General features: G+C 40.8%; 1 long non-coding RNA gene across 1 annotated transcript; it reads right to left on the bottom strand.

The window, feature by feature from the left end:
• Positions 1 to 5,412: 5,412 nt before the first annotated feature.
• Positions 5,413 to 7,240, bottom strand: LOC140591806 (uncharacterized). Its single transcript, XR_011992107.1, has 3 exons — positions 7,160 to 7,240; positions 6,821 to 6,906; positions 5,413 to 5,814 (listed from the first exon to the last, which is right to left on the bottom strand). It is a non-coding gene; the product is annotated as an uncharacterized lncRNA (long non-coding RNA).
• Between the last annotated feature and the right edge of the window lie 4,297 nt (positions 7,241 to 11,537).

Raw genomic sequence — 11,537 nt, 5'->3', positions numbered from 1 at the left:
TTGAACAATGCGGGCGAAATAACTGCCTTATGGGATGCGAAGCTTGCGCATGCGCAGTGACGCAGACGCGCCTTTCAAAATGGCGGCGGCAGCAACACACGCGAAAGATCGATCTCCTGTATTTTCTTAGTTTTATTCTAAACAAGATGCCCCGATTTCATTTAAATACATTTAATAGCTGTAGGAACTAGTGAGCGGTATTTAGCAACATGCTATGTTAGAATAATGCCATCAAACGTGTCTGTTAAGCATATCACAGCGGACATACACGGAGGAAACATGGGGTAGAATCAAACAGGCCACAGGCTTTGAGATAGGCTGGCTCCCCAAGCTATTGCCCCCATTTAGCCCGAATGTCATAGACCTCCCCCCCCCCCCACATCCTGACAAAGATGTATTTAGTTGTATTTTGTTATCAGGGTGATCGTCCGTTCGCAGGCCACTTTGGCCATGTGGTGTAGTCATAAACCGTCGCGGATGTTTACCCGAAACCGGGGCATCAAACAAAGAATAAGGATTCCTTAGACAACCCATTTCAAAATATGGCAGCAACAAACGGAGTGCCCAGTTATTTCAAATAAACCATGACCTTTTTTTAAAGTATTGAAGCACTTTTCTACCAATGTGAATAATAAACATTTTAGACAAAAAAAATCAACGAATAACGCTGGCAATTCGTTGTCAAAATGAGCGTACGGCATTAGCCCAGAAGAGGGGTGGCAATTTGCATATGTGAAAGCCTATGTGAATGAGACACAGGTCCCAAACTTTTAACTAGAGACACAATATTTAAGTAGAGGCATACCCAAGCGAAACAAGAGAAAGTGTGAAACAAGCACAACTATTTTAGCGGTGAGGGTAAAATGCGGACCGTTTACAAACAGCGGATTCCGTGTTTAATAGTGTTGAGGCAATGTTTTCTAGCCATTTAAGAAAGGCAGCAAAGGTTTTTTTTTTATACCTTTAAACATTAACAAAAACCGCTAATGTCTTTTCTTTAAAATTTTCAAGTCTATTTCTGTCTGGTTTTTCGCGATAAGTTGCGTGAACGCCTGAGTTAGTGTGTTTTTGGGGCTTGGATACACATCGAGGTCCTGACAGAAATAATTATGTCTGCTTTCACAAACCTAAAGTTAAACTTTAAAGCCCATCGGCGTGTGTGTGTGTGTGTGTGTGTGCTTGTGCACATGAGCACAAGCACATGGTTCAATGTAACTGTAGCAGCTTATTCCATTCATTCATTGTGCACATACACACATACACTCACCTAAAGGATTATTAGGAACACCATACTAATATGGTGTTTGACCCCCTTTCGCCTTCAGAACTGCCTTCATTCTACGTGGCATTGATTCAACAAGGTGCTGAAAGCATTCTTTAGAAATGTTGGCCCATATTGATAGGATAGCATCTTGCAGTTGATGGAGATTTGTGGGATGCACATCCAGGGCACGAAGCTCCCGTTCCAACACATCCCGAAGATGCTCTATTGGGTTGAGATCTGGTGACTGTTGGGGCCATTGTAGTACAGTGAACTCACTGTCATGTTCAAGAAATCAATTTGAAATGATTCGAGCTTTGTGACATGGTGCATTATCCTGCTGGAAGTAGCCATCAGAGGATGGGTACATGGTGGTCATAAAGGGATGGACATGGTCAGAAACAATGCTCAGGTAGGCCGTGGCATTTAAACGATGCCCAATTGGCACTAAGGGGCCTAAAGTGTGCCAAGAAAACATCCCCCACACCATTACACCACCACCAGCAGCCTGCACAGTGGTAACAAGGCATGATGGATCCATGTTCTCATTCTGTTTACGCCAAATTCTGACTCTACCATTTGAATGTCTCAACAGAAATCGAGACTCATCAGACCAGGCAACATTTTTCCAGTCTTCAACTGTCCAATTTTGGTGAGCTCGTGCAAATTGTAGCCTCTTTTTCCTATTTGTAGTGGAGATGAGTGGTACCCGGTGGGGTCTTCTGCTGTTGTAGCCCATCCGCCTCAAGGTTGTGCGTGTTGTGGCTTCACAAATGCTTTGCTGCATACCTCGGTTGTAACGAGTGGTTATTTCAGCCAAAGTTGCTCTTCTATCAGCTTGAATCAGTCGGACCATTCTCCTCTGACCTCTAGCATCAACAAGGCATTTTCGCCCAACGGGACTGCCGCATACTGGATGTTTTTCCCTTTGCACACCATTCTTTGTAAACCCTAGAAATGGTTGTGCGTGAAAATCCCAGTAACTGAGCAGATTGTGAAATACTCAGACCGGCCCGTCTGGCACCAACAACTATGCCACGCTCAAAATTGCTTAAATCACCTTTCTTTCCCATTCTGACATTCAGTTTGGAGTTCAGGAGATTGTCTTGACCAGGACCACACCCCTAAATGCATTGAAGCAACTGCCATGTGATTGGTTGATTAGATAATTGCATTAATGAGAAATTGAACAGGTGTTCCTAATAATCCTTTAGGTGAGCATATATGCTATGTCTAGATCTCCTGGGGAAATCAAGAGTGTTGCCCACAAACATTGTTCAGCTTTTGGCCTAACATGGTCCTTGCGTGTTTTAAAGTTGCGTGAAGTGGAGTGAGGAGCATTCTGAACATCAAACTATTTTAAGATAAATTGTCTGTAACAGGAAATTTAGTTTCTCAATTTATTTCTTATATATTATTTTGTTAATTATTGAGTTCAAAGTTTTGTAGTAAATGGTGATATTGTCATCAATTTGGTGATAATGCGAGCCAAACATTTCTCGAAAATGACATTTGCATACAGTAAGTAAAACATTCTGAAATCATATTTCTATTTTATTCTGCTGCTGCTTACATGTTTACATCTCTGTCTCTCTCGCTCTCTCTCTCCAGGACAGTGAAAGTAGGACTATTTACCCTTGTTTATGTAGCTGTAGGATGGCCATAATATAGTTTCAATCCGATATCGATGTAATGCTTGTCTGTGATGATTGGTTAACATATTGATTGGTGTATTAATATAGCCGGAAAGTAATAAAACCCATTGCAATCAAGTATACAGTGCCTTATAAAAGTATTCAGTTATCATAATTTTACTCAATTACAAAGGATAGTTAAACGTTTTCCAAATGAGCATTTTATTGCATTTCCAAAGGCACTGTAACTTATTTCTGTGCCAACATTAAAATTAAATAAACTTATGATTTAATGTCGATATGAGATGACAAATTATTCACAAATGATACAGAGGTGCCACTCATTTCCACATACAGTAACTCATCACAATTGGGTGCCACTGTGCTTTTTAATGAAAAGCTGATAAAACTTAAAATGTGGTTCGGTCATGTGTGTAGTCTGTGTGTAGACAAGGAAACAGAGGCATAGTAGCTGTTATTTTTTTATTCCAAAGTCATCCAATTTGCTATTTTCCTTACATACCCACCCATTCACTCACTCACTCACTGACCCACCCACCCATTCACACACCCAAGTCTTCCGTAAGGTGTTTGCAGAACTCGCTGCAGAACCCAGGCTGTGTGAAGTTCCCCTCGTCTTCCACGCCCAATGTAGCCTATGGGACAATAAATAATAAGCAAGCATACTTAGTATCAAAACAGAGCAACAATGTTTTTCATTGCATACTTTCAAGAAAATATTCAGGACCTGACACACAATAAATTGTTCTGGTGACTTTCTTTTTGCAACCACTGACTTCAGCAACAATTGTCAACATTCTTACACAGTATGCATACCTGGTAAGCTGTTCTTATAAGTCTCTAGACAGTGCTGGCAGCATTCCAGGCGATACAATCGTCGGAATTGTGCTTGATAGGCCGCACTGTACAGTTTCCATGGGACTACACCTGTAGGTTTCAAATTTAAGAATGATTCATTAGAGTAAAATCCCTTGTTAATGGGAATACAAACATCCTAACTCAAAGGGTATTCAAATATCATAATATGTTTTATACCTACTGTCAAGCCACTGAAAATGCGCTCGGGCACGGAATGTTTCCCTTCCGACTAAGTCCCAAAAAAAGGTGACAAACAAGTGACAGCTTTAAAAAAGCTTTGTCACCCTCGAACAGGACTACTTCTAAAAGGATATCCTCCAGGACGTCGAGGGGGATCTGTGAAAGAAATCATACAAGCACGCAAATATTATTTTACAATAGTTCTGTAATATAACAAAAACAGACAAAAATAGCATGACTTCTACATTCCAACTCCAACTGCTTAAAATGAAGCTCATTGTTTTCACATTTTTGTAGGGTACAGCACAGTAAGCACAGAGAAAAAAAGAGAAAAACAGCAGGTTCAGCTGTAAGATCAGCTACATAAATACCTGTTCAATGGAGATGGAACCCATTCCTCCTCCTCTACCATCTGTGCTTTCAACACATTGAATTTTCCTAAAAGAAATTATATTGTCACAACTATTGTAAAACTATGACATATTGTAATGGTATCACATAGAGTTGACTCCACCTGAGGGCACAGGTGTAAAACAATTTGATCACGTTGGGCACCAGACCTGGAAAAAGGCAGTCATGATACTACCAGCTTGTCAGACTGAAAGGCTTATATGCATATGGGTCAGAACAATGCATCAGAGTGATAAATATTACAGCATCAACTTTGTAAGGTGTATCAATCCCCACTAGGGTTGTAACGGTATACCGGTATGGCGGTTTATTGTGATATTGACATGTACGATTATCATATCATGCACATTTGCCTATCCGCGGTTTGGAAAAAAAAAAAAGAAACCAGATCTCACCTGCGCTGCTGTGTATATGCAACTTCTTTCCGCTTTACTGCTTAGACTCCACCCATAAATGCACAGCGGCGAAAATGTCCGATAGTGGCTGCAAATTCTAATCTCTATTTCCCGCCGAAAAAAAAATTAAAATCTGCAGTATGGGAATATTTTGGGTATCCGAAAAATGATCGTGGGGTGGATATCCAGTTTGCAAGAAATGTGGACGAACAGTGGCCGCAAAAGGAGGAAATACGTCGAACATGTTCTCCCATATTCGCGAACACCATCCCTCCGTGAAGATAAAGGTAAGTTCCATTTATAACTTAAAGCCGTATTATTTCTGTGATGCAGAGGGAATCCCGGAATCCAGTCATGTAATTGGAGTCAATTACAGTATAATTCAGATGCCACGTAAAATGTCCGATTTGATAGATAGATGGATGAATAAATCAAAATATAGCTGTGCAGCAAATTAAATCGCGATGTGCGTCTGTGAATATACAGCGCAAAAAGGCTGCCGCTTGCTCATTAACCAACTACCCCCCCCACACACACACACACACACACACACACACACACACACAGCGGCACAGATGATTATTTTGTCCTCCAGGTTCGTGTGCCGCCCCCCATAGAATCCCTCCCGGCGCCCTCCCAACTTCATCCCTTATCGTCTCCGCTCGCCCATCCTCTAGAAAAACGCTTTATTTAGATTATTTTTGTTTTCCTCCAAGTTCGTGTGCCGCCCCCCACGTGACATGAAAAAGTGCCGCCCCGGGCGGCTGCCCCGTTCGCCCATGCCTAAAACCGCCACTGCATGATGGTCATGGTTTTTAAAGCGTCTGCTGTCTCATTCACTATGTGAAGACGTGAACACATGAACATATCCAGAGCTACTCTCAAGAGAACACTTAATGATCATTTTATAATTTTATTTAAAAGAATAATCATCAAATACACTAACTGAAAACTCATAGGTGTTTAGTACAAGTGGACACATTCTCTCACCTCAGCGGTCAAGATTGAGCCCTGAAAATCTCAACATGCTTACATTTCTTCATCATAATCTGACCTGAAAAAAAGCAAAGAAATGCATGCTGCTATGATAATCTCAGGAAAATATTAACAAACATGACCCTGCACATATTGCTCTCCCATATATGCTGTTAAAGAGGAAGGACAGTTTGATTTATTCTTGTCTAATATAAAGAGAAATAACTTATTCCTTATTTTGTTCAAATGGGAGATGCGCAGCTTTATTTTATTTATTTTTCCCCCAAAAGTTAGACTCATACTTCCATAAGTTTTTTTTATTTTCATTAAAAAAAAGTTTGTTACAATAAACCATGTTCATCCAAAAACCATATCTCTTTTTATTCATTTAAGGGTCATTGTAGCTGATGATTATACTAATAATAATGATAGTTTAATACCGTATACCACGAAACCGTGATATTTTCTGAGACGATTATCATACCGTGAAAATCTCATACCGTTACAACCCTAATCCCCACCTTCAGATCAGATCACTAAGACCAATTAATCTGACTCCATTAAATTATGCTGCTGTTTGTAATAGGGTCAGTGGTGGCCTAATGGATAGGGAAGTGCACTTGTAATCGAAAGGTGCCACTGAAGTACCCTGAGCAAGGTACCACCCCCAAGCACTGCTCTCCTCTGCAATGTCATGGTGTCATATAGGTTAAATGCAGAGTACACATTTTGTTGTTGTGCACTGTGTGCTGTGGTGTGTCAATGACAACTAATCACTTCACTTATATGCCATGCACTACGAGGCATCACAGAAAATATTTAAAAAGTATGACACAAAAGGAATTGTATTACTGATTAATGAATAGTTTGTTTCCAAGTTATAAATAATATAATAACCGATACATTAGATGTTAAAAGTTATAACACCCATAAACAATGACAACTGTATTACATGAAATGGTTGCCAATTGTTAAATGGTTTCCAAATTTGCGACTAAGAGAGCCCATGCGGCAATCAATCAAATGAGTCAATCAATATATAAACAAACAAACAAATACGGAGGAACAAAACATAAAACATGCACCTCTGAGTCTCTGATTTCCGATCGGGCACTTGTGTGCTCCAGATGTGGTAGTCCCCAGCAGTCATCACTGCACACTGGTAGATCTCCTGTCATACATATCAGACCATGCATGAAAATATTAACCAAATAAGTGTTTCACCACATTTCTGTGATACTGAGCCATCTTATGAAGCATATAACACTTTCTTAGGGTGGCTGAAGGTTGGTATACATTTAGCTGCAGATCAAGTACCCACTGCAAACATACATAAGTATACATATTCTAAAAAACATGGATGTGTTAAGGTTTTTATTAAGTTGTACAACCAGGCCCTCAAAAAATATATATTGTCTTCATACCAGGGGATGCTGCAGTTGTCATACCATGAGCTGGTGCTGCTGTTGTTGTTTGTGCTTGTTCGGCTGGTGCTTCAGCTGGTGCTGCAAAAAAGCACATTTTAAACCAAATGATTTAGAATGAGTTAAATCGGTTGTACTGCATGCATTTCTCATCAACGCTATGCTGTCTAGCATTTCTGACAGATTTGTAAGTTATAGCTTTATGATCTTTCAAATTGCAAAATAAACATGAGGAATCACCTACAATTAAAAGACAAATATAACTTCACGGCACCGGACAGCAAAATTACATAAACATGACATAAACATGACATTACCACTAATAATTTAGAATGAGGGTGGAATACATACCCAAAACTGTCTGACCATTGGAATTTAACTGTATGTCCACTCCTTTGCCCAATCTCTTCTTCATGCTTTCTATGGTTCTTGAATTTCTAGCATTGTTGTAGTGACACAAAATATTTCGCATCAAAAAGACATGCGATGAGGGAGTCATCATGTTGAGAAAATGATTGTTTTTCCTCATTCCAGCAAAGAGCTGTTCAGCACACGGGCTGTTGATCCAACCACGTAACTCTGGGACCAGTTCCACCTTTCGCAAGACATCCCTGGCATCTTTTGAGTTTGCCTCATGAAATCTATCATAAAGAGCATAATGCTCAGACGATCCAGTTATAGGGTGGCCATTTTCATCAGGAACTGGCTTCTTGGTGACTAGCCATGGCAAGCTCACTTTTATCTGTCCAGTAGTGGCACATCTGATGTTATCTTCAGTAGGCTCAAGTAACCTACCCCCATGAGGTTTGAAGGGTAATGATTCTGGATCTCTTAGGTTGGTATGTGTTGCCAACCCTCTCGCAAAATCATATAATACAATGTTTGGAAAATGTTTCATCGACAATAAAAGGTCAGCAAAGTCCCGGGGGCTCTCAGCCCTTATGTTGAACTTAACACCATACACCACAGCACAAGGACAGGTGACCACAGCCCATCCACCTGTTTAAGGAAACTGTAAATCAGAGTGCAACCATTCCAAGTAATGAAACTAAGAACTGTCTGTAAAAACGGTCTCTCAGTAATAGAACACAACTTACCAGAAGCTCCCCAGATCTGTGAAAACACCTTATCATAACTCGCTCTGTTCTTCATTTCTTGTTGAAGTCTCGTTACCAGGTCCATCCGTGAGCCTTTGGGGTCTATGCCACACTGTCGGCACAGAGCACGCACAGCTTCCATCTATAATGAACATTAGTATAGTTGGTCTGGCGTGGTTCAAAAACACACATCTTTGACAAAACTGACAAAAATTGACTTAAGTTCAGTACCTTGAGCTTAAGAAGTTCATCAGTCAGTCGGTCCTCTGTGAGGTTAAACTCAGATTCCTCCTTTGCACTACAAGCAGAATACACTTCTTTGTATTCAGTGTTGAGTACAACATCCCTATCTCTTGTGTGAGGACCAATCCACGGAGCCCAACTATGGTAACTGGGATGGACGACAAATGGGTTTGACTTGTTGCCTTTAAATGATGTTAGAAAATATTATTAACATAACAGTACATTATTCCACGATAAACAAAGTAAATGCTAGAATACTGTCATCCCACCTAGAACATTGTGCGGACTGTACTTACTTGGGACCAACCCACGGCTGATCATTTCAAGGGAAACCATCTCCCAGAAATTTTCAACACTTACCTTTCCATCAAAAGTCTGAGATGGTTCCTCAATGCTGCTCACTAAGGAAAGCAAGACTTAAGTAAGCATGTTCCAAACAGTCATAGCTGGATATGTGGTGCTTGAAACAATGTAAGACTAAGAAAATGAATAAATGTGTTCACTTACCAGGCATGCTAAAAACGCCCTTCTCATGAAGGTCCATCACAACAGATACTGGATGATAACCACACGATACACAAGCATATGTGTAACCGAGGTCTGACAGTGCTTCAAAGCTTAAATAAGCCTGCAGGACCCTTTCCCTGGATGGATAGGTTTTACCAGAGGTCTTCTCCAACACATCCATGGCACTCCCTACTGCCTGATGAGTCTGTGAAATTGATGTATGACATTTAAAGGCTTTACAATATATTATTTTGATAAAGTATTCGTAATTGTTTTAAATGATTAAAACAACAGAACATGGTTCCTACCTGAAGTGTATTGCGTAGAAAATGGCACATGTATATGGACAGAAGTGTGTGGTCATCGAAATTGTGGACACCATCAGTCCACTCCTGGTATCGATATGCCATACCACACCTGTAGCACCATTTTCTGTACACTGAAATTCCTAATGGACACAAGCACCAGTAAATGTTACACATTTATCTTTCACCATTTTACACTGTGACATGTCTCTATACTTTGCACAGTACTAAAAGCCAGTGTATGAAATTATCTCAGTAAGCATACAAGTGTGAATTGCTGGGAAGGAGGCTAAGCTGCTGATAGTGGAAGTCATGGCTACACTGACATTTACAGTACATGTAGTGAGTAATGAAATGTTAAAATATCGATAATAAATATTTAAATAAAGAGAGAACATACCTTCTATGACATCAGTGATTGTTAGGATTTTAGCCTTAGATGTAATCAGCACAGGTTCGCTTAGAGGAGTGGGCTCTAAACATTCTGAGCAAAAGGTTTCTGATGGTATGAAGTGCACAGGGAAATGAATGGTCTTGACCACGTCTGAGGGGAAAATCGCAGGCAGTTTCTTCTTATGAAAAATGTATTGAACCATCCGCGACAGATTTTTGCCTTCAGGTGAGTATGGAGCTCCTTCTTCTAGGTCAAAACTTTCCATGTCAATTGGAAAATGTTCTGTGATGTTCTCCTCCACACTTCTGGTTTTTCTGAAGAGTGCCTGGTCTGTTTCAAATAAATGCCACTTGGCAACATATTTAGGTATGCATGACTGCCTTGGGTTCGCGCAAGGACAATGCCATGAAATGATTTTAGAATTGTACCTTACCACCACTCTGCCAAGCCGGCTGTAATAGGAGATAGTTGACTCGTATACAGAAATGTGCTTTTTGTAGGGGGGTCCACACACAGTCACCAGACAGGACAACGGGACTCCTGCATCATTTGCTTCTCTCTGACGTACCAAACACCTTTCCTTTTTGTCTTCCCCAAACCACTTGTCATGTACCATCACCTGCAAAACATCCTCTGTAAGTGATGGAGTGTCCATTCTGGCTGGAGGGCAGTACACGAGGGACTGAATGTGGTGGCACTCAAATGGACGAAGGTTTGACCTCTCTGCAAACTCTGCATTAATTCTGCAGATATCCAGCTCACACATTGTTTTTTGTTCAGGACCCCATGTCCTTTTAATGACACGTACTGGTGTGCTGGGTGCTATAAAAGACTTTGCTACTGCAAACACTCCATTTGTGTAATCAACACACTGAGCACTGAGGTGGTTCTGTGCCGTAATGTCCATTTTGATGGGAGTGTGACGTCTTCGAAGATGTATCCGTAGGTTCCGTCTATTAAGGATTAGGCCACAGCTAGTACACTTCACTGTTTTCTGCTTTCTTTGGGTGAGAGGGTGGTAGTGCTGGTGCTGCTGAGGAGCCAGGATCAGAGGAACATGAAGAAAGTGAGGGGTGGAGGATGGGGACTGGGGGAGGGGGACATGCAGCTTCAGAAGCAGTAAAGGAGGGAGCAGGAGAGGCGGGAGGTGACTGATGCGCTTCCGTTGTGGTTGGCTTGGTTTCACTGATGCATTGGGATACATGATGTTTAAACTGGTCTTTGCGTATTATTGTTTGGCTGCAATAAAGACAATGAAAGTGTCCTGTGGGTCTGCAATAATTGTTGCATTTGCTGATGAAGAAACCTGCAAGACGGCAACATGAAGACCAAAGCTATCAACAGAAAAGAAAGGTATACACAGAACGGGACTGGGGGAGTGAGGTCAGGAGTAGCTGATCAGAAAGTTAGTGTCAAACAAAACACAAACATAGGTAAATTAGCTTACCAATATTCACATGACTTCAGGGACTCCCACTAAGGAACTCCACATCATTTTGTCTATCTTGATTGTAAGAAGTGCATTCTACATTTAAGCATGTGTATGTTTTAAAACCACCAAAATCAATAGACCAATAAACATCATTAGGAATTACCTCTATGCTGTACTGCATGTCTCACGTGGCTCTGAATGTGTGTTGTAAATTTGAATTGTTGGTCAGTTGCATAAGTGCAGCATGGGCATCTGAACACACCGTCTAGGCAAAACCTTGTTGCATCAGGACTGGCCTGTAAATGCGTTGGATGCTTTAAAACATAAACAATAAAACATTGTGTAAACTTACTGTTACTCTGAGGTGCACGCTCATTCTAACAACATAACATGCATGCAG

Source organism: Paramormyrops kingsleyae, chromosome 6, assembly GCF_048594095.1.
Source record: "Paramormyrops kingsleyae isolate MSU_618 chromosome 6, PKINGS_0.4, whole genome shotgun sequence".
In the NCBI taxonomy this organism is placed as follows: domain Eukaryota; kingdom Metazoa; phylum Chordata; class Actinopteri; order Osteoglossiformes; family Mormyridae; genus Paramormyrops; species Paramormyrops kingsleyae.
This window is presented reverse-complemented; position numbering and strand designations above follow the sequence as displayed.